Source organism: Panthera leo, chromosome B2, assembly GCF_018350215.1.
Source record: "Panthera leo isolate Ple1 chromosome B2, P.leo_Ple1_pat1.1, whole genome shotgun sequence".
NCBI classification, from domain to species: domain Eukaryota; kingdom Metazoa; phylum Chordata; class Mammalia; order Carnivora; family Felidae; genus Panthera; species Panthera leo.
In genome coordinates, this window is record NC_056683.1 from 115,570,083 (window position 1) to 115,581,891 (window position 11,809).

The following is an 11,809-nucleotide window of genomic DNA, read 5'->3' on the forward strand; positions in this document are numbered from 1 at the left end:
TCAGTCAGTTAAGTGTCTGACTTCAGCTCAAGTCATGATCTCAAAGTTCATGAGTTTAAGCTCCATGTTGGGCTCTGTGTTGACAGCTCAGAGGCTGGAGCCTTCTTCAGATTCTGTGTCTCCTTCTCTCTCTACCTCTCCCCTGCTCACACTCTCTCTCTCTCAAAACTAAATAAAATTCAAATATTTTTAAAAAGGGGGTTCAGATTATTGTGTTTTCATTTTCATTTGCTTCCATGTACTTTTTCATTTCTTCTTTAATTTCCTGGTTAACCCATTCATTCTTTAGTAAGATGTTCTTTATCCCCCATATACTTGTGGTTTTTCCAAATTTTTGTTATGATTGACTTCAACTTTCATCGTGTTGTGTTCTGAAATGTTCATCGTATGATCTCAGGCTTTTTGTACTTGTTCAGGGATGATTTGTAACCCAGTATGTGATCTATTCTAGAGAAATTCTGAATACATATGAAAAGAATGTGGATTCTACTGCTTTGTTTTCTCCTTTTATTACTGTTTTTAAAAGCTTATTATTTTTTGAGAGAGAGAGAAAGAGAGAGAGGGAGGCACAGAATCTGAAGCAGGCTCCAGGCTCTGAGCTGTCAGTGCAGAGCCTGACACAGGGCCTGAACTTACAAACCACGAGGTCATGACCTGAAATGAAGTTGGATGCCTAACCAACTGAGCCACCCAGGCGCCACTGTATTCTGCATTAGGATGGAATATTCTGAATATGTCTGTTAAGTCCATCTGGTCCAGTGTGTCATTCAAAGCCATTGTTTCCTTGTTGATTTTCTGCCTAGATCATCTGTCCATTGTTCTAACTGGGGTGTTAAAGTCTCCTAACTATTATTATATTTTTGTCAATGGGTTTCTTTATTTTTGTTGTTAATTGATTTATATACTTGCGTGCTTCCAGGTTGGCATAAATATTTACAATTGTTAGATCTTCTTGTTGGATAGAGCCCTTCATTGTGATATAGCTCTTGTTATAGTCTTTGTTTTAAAATCTAGTTTGTCTGATGTAAGTATGGCTACTCTGGCTTTCTTCTGATGTCCATTAGCATGATAGATGTTTTTATATCTCCTCACTTTCAATCTGCAGGTGTCTTTAGGTCTAAAATTAATCTCCTGTAGGCAGCATATAGATGGATCTATGTCTTTTGATTGGAACATTTAGTCCATTTACATTCAGGGTGATTATTGAAAGATATGAGTTTAGTGTCATTGTGTTACTTGTAAAGTTGATATTTCTGGTGATGTTCTCCATTCCTTCCTAGCCTTTGTTACTTTTGGTCTTTTTTTCTCCCCATTCAGAGTCTCCCTTAATATTTCTTACAAGGCTGGTTTAGTGGTCATGAACTCTTTTAGTTTTTGTTTGGAGAATTTTTTTATCTCTTTTTCTATCTGAATAACAGCCTTGCTGGAACAAGTTTCTTGGCTGCATATTTTTCCCATTCGGCACATTGATATATTCTGCCATTTCCTTCTGGCCTCCCAAGTTTTTGTGCATAGATCGGCTATCAGATCTTAACCTTGTAGGTTAAGGACTCTTCTTCCCTTGCTGCTTTCAGAATTCTTTCCTTGTGTCTATATTTTGTGAATTTGACTATGATATGCCTTGGTGATGGTTGACTTTTGTTGAATTTAATGGTCGTCCCCTCTCCTTGCTAGATTTTGATGTCTGTGTCCTTCCCCAGAATAGGGAAGTTTTCAGCTATAATGTGTTCAAATAAACCTTCTGCCCCCTTTTCCTCTCTTTTCATCTTTTGGGACTTCTATGATATCAATGTTATTCCATTTTAATATGTTGCTGAGTTCCCTAAGTCTACATTAGTGATCTAATATTTTTTGGGGGTGCCTGGGTGGCTCAGTCGGTTAGTTGTCTGACTTCGACTCAGGTTGTGATCTCTTGGTTCATGGGTTCGAATCCTGCATCAGGCTCTGTGCTGATACCTCAGAGCCTGGAGCCTACTGTGTGTGTGTGTGTGTGTGTGTGTGTGTGTGTCTGTCTGTCTCTCTCTCTCTCTCTCTGCCCCTCTCTAACTCACACTGTCTCTGTCTCTCAAAAACAAATAAACGTTGAAAAAAATATTATTTTTTCTTTCCCTCTTCTTTTCAGCTTCATTATTTTCCATAATATTATCTACTATATCACTGATTCATTCTTCTGCTTTGTCCCTTCTCTTTGCCATTGCATCCAGTCAGTTTTACATCTTGGTTATAGCATTTTTAATTTTGACCTGACTAGATTTTAGCTCTTTTATCTCTGCAGTAAGGGTTCTCTAGTGTCTTCTATGCTTTTTTCAAGCCCAGGTAAAATCTTACTGTTGTTGTTTTAAATTTTGATTCAGGCAACTTCCGTATATTGGTATTGATTAAATCTCTTTTTGTCATTTCTTTCTGTTCTTTCTTTTGGGATGAATTTCTCCATCCTGTCATTTTGGAGGAAAAAAATAATAAAATAAAAACTAAAAAATTAAAAAAATAAAAGAAGATTGATCCTAGGTATGTTTTTGTTTGCTTGTTAAGAGCTTGACAGAAAAAAGAAAAAACAAAGGGTAAAAACTTAAAATTAAGCAAAAAATTTGCTCTTTGTGTATTTCCAAGAAAAAAACCAAAAAATAAAAACAGAAACAAAAAACAAACAAATAACCTAAAGGAAGCTAAATCCTGTTTCCCCTAGAGGTGACACTTTACAGCACTCTATGATTAGTAGAGTTAGTCATGGGAGGGGTTTGTGCTGCTTTGGTTCTCAGGTGGATTTGTCCTAGTGGAGACATGCTTGAAGGGCTCAGGGCACATGGGGTCTTGGTGTAACAGCTTTGTTCTCCACTTGGTAGCACTGCTTAGCTCACTGAGGTCAATCAGTGCTGGCAGGCTAGGGGTGAAAATGGCCTCTCCTTGCTCTCCAGTCTCTAGAGTGGGAAGTTCATGTCCTCACAGATGTGTAAGGGGTCACCTCTCCTAAGTCCTGACTTCCTTCAGATCCCCACCTTCACCCTGTCCTGACCGAACCGTCTGCCTTTGTAGGTAGTGCATTAAGCCTGTGTTTTTCCTCAGGCACAGCCTGGTTTCAAAATTCCACACTTCAGAGATCCCCATGGCTCTTGGACCCATGCTGATCCTCTGGGGGATGGTGGTTGCTGCACTGTGGTTGGCTTGTCCCAGAGAACAGTTGCACAACCTGCAATTGCAGCGGCTCAGAGTTTGTAGTAAATCACAATGCACAGCTGGTGCCAAAGTTGCTGCCCTCAGCCAGTGTCTTTGTTCCTATACTGGTGAATGGGGCAGCTCAATGGCACCCACAGGGTCTTTCACATGTGCAGAGGCCATATCACATCTACCAAATGTACTCCAAGCAGGGGAACCACTTCTCCCTATGCAACCCAGGGGATCTTCAAATTGTACCATCCATTCCCCAGGGCTCCACACTGCTTCCTTGCTGCAGCATCACCAGGTAAAGACCTCCAAAATTTCAGACTCTGCACTCCACTATTTATAAAAACCTGGTGGTATTGTAACCCTCTCCTTTTCCCCCATCAATGGTTTTGGGGAAGTTTTTTTGTGTAGTCCCCTGTGCATGTTTTTACTTTTTTTTTCTCTCTCTCTAGCTCACATCTGTGCAATCAGGGCTATCTCCCTATCACAATGCCAGTGGCTCTTTTCTCCCACATTATCAACTCTTCCCAGTTCCCACCTTACCTGGGCCTTTTGCTCTGTTTGTATATGTGCAGTTTTGTTCTCTAAGACTTCCAATTGATTTCTTGGAGGTGTTCAGAATGATTTGATATTTGTCTAGCTGTTCCATGGTGGAGGCAATCTTAGGGTTGCCCTATTCTTCTGCCATCTTAAACTTCCTCCTCTAGATTGCTTTAGATTTTCTAATTAAACAACCGTATTTTCTGACACTATGGCCAGTTTTATCTCCCCATTCATACTCTTGTAATTCTCTAATTTTCTAGTCTTAATGAAATGGTTGAAACCACCAGTGTGATGTGCAATAAAATAGTAGTAGCAGACTTCCTTGTTTTCCTTCTAATTTCAATGTCAATGTTTATTATGTTTCCTAAGATTTTTTGTAAGACTTCCTTTTCCTGGATATAGTAATTCTCTTCTAATTCTTTTTTGTTTTGTTTTGTTTTAAAAATCATGAATGTTTAATTTGGTCAAATGTATTTCTCTGTTGAGATTGGCATGTGAGTTTATTATTTTAATTTGAACCGATGGTATCCTATATTAATATTTAATTTTTATAATACTTCCTTTTCCAGGATATAATATTTTTTAATTCTATTTTTTTCAACCATTAAAGTTGAATTTGGTCAAATGTATTTCTCTGTTGAGATTTTCATGTGTGTTTATTTGATTTGACACAATGGTATCTTACATTAATATTCAATTTTCCTTAAGGTAAGCCAAACCAGACGTGTGTGTGTGTGTGTGTGTGTGTGTGTGTGTGTGTGTTTAAGATATTGCCAACTATGACTTGCTAATATTAGAATTTTGGGGAAAATGAATTTTTGCAAATATGCTTATAAAAGATACTGATAATTAATTTTCCTTTTTCTAACTTCCTAGAGCAGTCTTAGCTTCAGGACTACACTAGGCTCTTAAATTAGTTGGAGGGTATTCTATCTTAGCAACATTTTGCATAAAATTCAGATTTGTTCCTTGACTTTTTAATGGAAATCACTTGTTTTGGGTGGAAAATGAAGAAATAAGTCTGTGTGTATATGTTTGTATTTTACAGAATAAAGTTATTTAACTGTTACTGGTTTCTTCAATTTTTTTACTCATTAGTGAGTTATTATGGAAAAACCAATTAGTTCTTGTGTTCAGATTAAAAGTGATGATTATATTATTTTTTTAAATTTATTTAAAAAATTTTTTAAAGTTTATTCATTCTTGAGAGACAGAGAGACAGAGCATGGGTGGAGGAGGGGCAGAGAGAGAGAGGGAGACACAGAATCCGAAGCAGGTGCTCCAGGCTCTGAGCTGTCAGCACAGAGCCCAACGCAGGGCTCCAACTCACAAACTGTGAGATCATGACCTGAGCCGAAGTTGGATGCTTAACCAACTGAGCCACCCAGCTGCCCCAAAAGTGATGATTATTTTAAAAGGAGAAATGAAAAGTTAATTTGAAGATTATTAGTAGTGTGCCTGCTTCCATATATTTAATAAATATTCTAAGTAATTATTTAAAAAATAATTATAGCTGTTCTTATGTGTTTTATGCCTGTTCTATCTATATCTGATAGGGTGTCATTCAAAAATTATCAAGATGTTTGCAGATGTTAAGGTTTCTACTTATAGTTCAGGCAGATTTTGCATTTTATATTTTAGGCCTATATAGTTACATGCATACAATTTCATGCTTATTTTTTTCTTCTTGGAAGATTATTTTTTTATGGTTGTATGACAACCTTTTTTATTCCTTGTATGGATTTGGCAGTTAACTTTTTTTGTTTAATCTTAAATTAAAATAAACAACTATAATTTGTTATTCAGACCTATATTTTTTCTGGTAGTTCTGTTTCCCCAACACACAGTAATAAAGATCTTAGCATGATTTGCTCACTGAACAATGTTTGAAATCTCCTTACTTATTATTTTAGCAAAGAATTTTAATTCCCCACTTTAAAACACAAAAGTATTATTTTTCAAGTGTAGTTAATTGAATTTAGTACAGAATTTATCAATTTCAATACTAACCATTTTTCCATTTTTTTTCTACCTGACTTCCTTGTTCACTTTTCTTTTGATAAAATGCATGGTTTAATTTTCTTTTAGAAAATGACTAGTAAGTAAATGAACTTAAATACTGTATGTCTGCAAACATCTTTATTTTGCCCCCACTCTTGAATAATAAGTATAAATTCTGGTGACAATTTTCTCTTTCTTCTCTTCTTTCTGTCCTCGGATACAATTATTCCACAGAATTTTGAAATACATTGTTGCATATGAGAAGTATGTCTTTTCTCTGACTGTCATTTATAAGTAATCTTTCCTTTTTGCTTTGGTGGTTTTCAAGGGTGTCACTTTGTCCCACTGTTCTAAAGTGTCAGTATATTGTGTTTATGTATGGAAGTTACCAACAAATCAGAGTTTACTTTTGATCTGAAGGCTCATACTTGTTTTCAGTTCAGAATTCTCAAGCTTATCTCTTCAAATATTAAATGTCTGTGATTTTCCTCAATTGGACAAATGTTTTAGCTTTTCAACCTCTTCTACATTCTTCATTAGTTTGTCATTTTTATTCTTCATTCTTCCCTCTCTGAAATGGATTTCCTTTATGTTCATTTTCCTAATTACTCTATAGTTATTTCCATTTCTATTTTAGTTACTCATATTGCATTATATTTTATTGACACTTTTCAATTTTAGTATATTTAAATTATCTTTTCTATTCACAATTTATTTCTTAAAGATTTCAAAGTTTTGCAGTTTGTTAAGTTTAAAGGAAATTCTGTCCTTTTGCAAATATTCAACATATTTATTTTAAAAATCTTGCCCCATTTTTTAAAATGTTCATTTACTTTTCTCCCTCTCTCTCTGACTCTCTCCCGTTCATGCTCTGTCTCTCTCTGTCTCAAAAATAAATAAACATTAAAAAAAAATTAAAAAAAAAATAAAAATAAAATGTTTATTTACTTTTGATAGAGAGAGAGAGAGACAGAGTGTGAGTTGGGGAGGGACAGAGGAGAGGGAGACATAGAATCCAAAGCAGGCTCTAGGCTCTGAGCTATCAGCACAGAGCTGGACATGGGGCTTGAACCCAGAAACTATGAGATCATGACCTGAGCCAAAGTCAAACGCTTAATGGACTGACCCACCCAGTTGCCCTTCTTGCCCCATTTTTTAAATTCTTGCCCCATTAAAAATTTTTTTTTCAATGTTTATTTATTTTTGAGAGACAGAGAGAGACAGAGTGTGAGAGGGCATGAGTGGGGAGAGGCAGAGAGAGAGGGAGACACAGAATCGGAAGCAGGGTCCAGGCTCTGAGCTGTCAGCAGAGTCCAGCGTGGAGCTCGAACCCAAAGACCTGAGCTGAAGTTGGACGCTTAAACACTGAGCCACCCAGGCACCCCATCCTGCCCCATTTTTTAAAAGAAAAACTAATTGGAATGAATTTACATTCTAATTATTGATGTCTTTGGCTGTCTTTGATATTTCTTTGTGTGTTTTAGAATTTTCACTGTCTCTTTCTCCCCTCCCTTTTCCCCTTCCTCCATCACTTCTCCTCTCCTTCTCTTTCTCCCACTTTGCCACATTACCCTACCAATCATATTTCATTTCTTTCTAGCTGGTTCTCTGATCCTCTATTTCAGAACCAGGTCAGATAATGGCAATTAGTAGTTCATGGCAGATAGTGATATTGAAAATATCAGATCTATTCACCAAGTCAATGATTAGTTTGGTTTAGCCTCCTGTAAGAAGGTAGTAGATTCTTCACAGATTTCCATCCAGAGGACCCGCATCCCCTCACCCTTGGCTATAAATTTTTATTTTTCTTTGTTGTATTTGGAATTGAGTCCAGTACTATACCGAGGTCTTTTTCTCTCTATTGCAATAGTCCTGAATAATACCATTTCTACTGCTTTAACTCATGTTCCACTCAAGTTTCCTTTGAAAGGGCTCTTCATTTTGCTCTTTCTCATTTTTCTTTCAGAACATTAAAAAGCTCCTTTAAAAAAGGTAAATTCACAGTGTAGTTTTTATAACAAATGTTGCAGTTGGGAGCAGGTAGAGACAAGCCTTTACTGTTCTCTTCCAAAATGGCTTCTATGAGTTGGTTCATTTTGGACCAGCAAAGGTGTAATTTCCTGGTGTGTTGAGGGGATAGAAGACTAGACCTGTGTACTTGACTTGAGAATGTCAAAGAGTAGAGTGCTGGATGGTATGATTGGAAGCTTGTTTTATAGGGGTCAGAGGCAGTGATAACTTACAGGACTATTATTTCTCGTTTTCCTTTTTCTCCTCCTCCTCCTCTTGTATACTGATAAAATAAATGTTTAATGGGTAAAATGATAAATCTTCCTGAATATATTCGGGATACATAACTAACTTTTACAATGTTGCAACTGGCAGAAGCTTTCTAGTTTTCTCTGTTTTTTTTTTTTTTAATGGTCTCTGTTTCAATTTTTTTTTTTTTTTTTTTTTTTTGGCTGGGGGAAGCAGGGAAGTCACATTGATTCCTGCTATAGAAGGCTAAATACTGTCACAACCTGTTCTACAAGGCAGTGTCATCTCAGTAATTAACTAGCTGAATGGTACCCTTCAAAGGCAAAGACACCACCATGTGAATTCAAATGCACTTAAACCCAACTTATTTTGAATCTTTCCCCAGCTGGCAATAGGCAAATATTGATACTGGCTACTAAAATCTGTAGAGCAAAGAGAATAATTTTCATGACTTTTGAAAAAAAAAATCGCTGTAGTTACTTTGTCAGTTGTTTCTTTTTATCTCTTTGAATTGGCTTATTGTTTTAGTCTTTGTCCCTCACTCAGAGGCAATTTATGTAGAAGAGGCATTCATTTGCATATTCTCTTGAATTGGAAGCATGTTTCCTTGGAAACTTCTGTTGTCTGGAACAGTTATTTACATAAACAATGTTTTCCTCAAAGTTAATGTTTTCAAAGGAAGAGAAATATTAATAGTTTGTCCTAGTTAAAGCATGAATTAAAGCTAAAATATTTTTGTGCTGAGGTTCATTATGATTAGCAGAATTTGGTTCCCTTCATCAAGAACATAAAACAAGAAAAAATAACTTTCCAAATTACATGTTCTCAACATTATATAATGATCTCTCTCCTACTCAATTCAGGCCTGGTCAGTGAAAGTTAATTGAAGTACTGATTTAAGTTTGGATTTCAGAAAAACATACATATTTTAATATTTTCCTTTATTTTTTTAAATTTTTTTAACATTTATTCATTTTTTGAGAGACAGAGAAAGACAGAGCGTGAAGGGGGAGGGGCAAAGAGAGAGGGAGACACAGAATCCGAAGCAGGCTCCAGGCTCCGAGCTGTCAGCACAGAGCCTGATGCAGGGCTCAAACTTTCGGACCATGAAATCGTGACCTGAGCCAAAGTTGGACGCTTAACCAACTGAGCCACCCAGGCGCCTCTAATATTTCACTTTAAATTAAAACAAGGGAATTTGTATTCATTTGCTAATCCGTTGATGGAGTTCCTAGACCTTTACTTTTGATGGATCTGCTGAGAAATTTTACTTTTTCTTTCTCATATAAATATACCTATAATGTACTTTGTAATATCCAATTTTGGTTTCCTTACACTTAGAATGAAAGCCTGTGTGCTTGCAAAAAAAAAAAAAAATGAGTATAAGTGCCTTCTAGATTTTTTTCAAATCTGTCAATGTTTTATGGTTTTCTTGTCTATACTTCATACAACACAGAATATATGTTAGTGACTCACAATTATGAAATCTTTCAGAGTATTTAACTTAGTTTACATGGCTAACCCATCATCAATCATATCTCATCAATTTGCATAAAGTTTAATTACATAATTGTAGTAACAAGTACACCTACCATAAACAGTTTAGGAAATTCAACTGAATCTTGGTAAGCATACAGCTCTACTGGTGCGAGCATATGCGCTTAAAGACATTTACTGATTACTACAGGGGAAAAAAACTTTTATACCCTCTAAGATTCTGAGCCTGGACCTAAGAATTAAACTGACAGAGATTAACAGTAGAAAAGCCTACACATTTTATTTACTACTTTTATATATATGTGGGCGTTTTCAAAAGGAAACTGAAAGCTCAAACAAGCTGTTAGGCCCCAAAGCTGCTATACCTTTTCATATAAGAACAAAAATTTGGAGGATATGACAAGACAATGGTGCTTGAGCTAGGGGCAAGTGGGACAGCGGTATGACCTAGTAAATATATGGGAGAAATTAATGGAAGAAAGGGTGTTTTAGTAGGTTTGCTTATATGTAGGTCCATTTGGGTGTCAACCCCTAATCTCTGGTGATAAGAATGTTTTTCTCTGGTTATTACAGGGAGGGCACCTTTCTCATGGGAAATTCTATGACCTGCATTTAGGTAGAAAAAGGGAGGTTAGAGAGCCCTTCCTGCATGTGCTGTTTCTCAAGTGCTTTTAGCTCAAAATAATCAATATGCCCAAGTGGCATATTTTGAGGTGGCATGCTTAAACCCCTTCAGTACTTCGGGGTACCGAGCTCCGTGCTTTGTCACAGTAATGCAAGAGTGACTAAAAGAGATGACAGTCCCTGCCAGCATGGGGAGATAGATCAGTAAGTAAATACATATACAGTTTAGTCAATAGCTATAACCCCTTTTATGACAAATCAGGGATGTTCTCTGCCTGAATACCTTCCCGCATTCACAACATGCCTAGAATCCTTTCTTTGCCTGAGGTCCCTGATGTTGAAGTTAAAAGCTGTTACTATAGCCCTTCCCACATTGAATGTATTCAAAAGACTTTTCTCCTGTGTTAACTCTCCAAGGATGAAAACAGTATATGATCTGGCCAAAGATGTGCCCAGTCTTTTCATTCACCTTCTCCATCCACCATGACCTTTTTTTTTTTCTTTTTTAACTTTGAGCAAGGTATGTACCTTGGCTGACACTTTTCTCCAACATGAGCTTTTTGAGCGGAAGTGTAAGGGTACTTAAAAAATAGTTGACAGCATTCAGGATGCTGTATACATCAATCAATAAGGAATAGTAGGAATGGAGAGAGTAGTTTACTGAACCAGTCAAGTAGACTGAATCTTCCTTATGTATTATTACATTATGATTTTTGGACATAGGAATACAATTAAGCGTGTTATCATGATTTTTCTTTCTGACTGGTGCACTGAAAGTGTTTTCTTCCAAGAAATATAAATGCTTTTACCCTACTTTGAATATATCAGTATTATTTTATCAAAAAGCAATACTTTGAGAATAAGGAATACGTTTACCTATAGCTATTTTGTCACTACCACAAACCAGCTTTCCAAAACTTTTTATATTTAATGACTTGTTTGTTAAATCTATTCATTACTTTTCTTTTATAGCATATTATAGCATAGTACTTCCAAAATAGGTCATAAAGAAATTTTGAAATATGTTTGGTTTATTTTACTTTGTGAGAAAAAGAAACAAGAAGACTGAGGCTCTTTCAAATAAACGCAAACACTAAACATATATCATGTAGTAATGTATCCATTAGAATACCCCCACTGTGTCAGTAAATAAAACATTATTTTTCAACTTTGCCTCTTCCTATTTTTTTTAACCAAAACAAATTCAGCTTAATTGTAGCTTTCCTTTTGTTGCTATTGTGTTTTCTTATGGAGCAATTTTAGGCAAAGCAGAGTCAGTTGGATATATGGGAATTAAGTGGTGGAGAGAGCTTGGAATCCAAAAGAAACGGATGTCACATGCTGGGTAATGTCACTTGACTTTTTTTGGGGGGGGCGGTTAGGAGTGACTTGGGCAGTTTTAGTTTCCTGTTTTTCAGAAAATAGTTTTGATAATGTTTTCCAGTGTTTTCAAGTTGAAGCTAAACTTTTTATTCATTAACTGTTTACTAAACTCTTAGAGGAAGGCTTGATTCTAAGCATTCAGGATATAGCAGTGAATAAAACAGCTAAGATTCCTGCCCTCTCAAAGCTCACTTGCTAGCAAGAAAGATAAAATGATAAAACATAAACATAAGAAATAAGTAAACTATAGTGTGTTAGATGATAAGCACTATGGAGAAAGAAGCAGAGGAGAGTAAGAAGGATTGGGAGTTCAGGAAACTAAACGGAGGCAGGCTAAGTC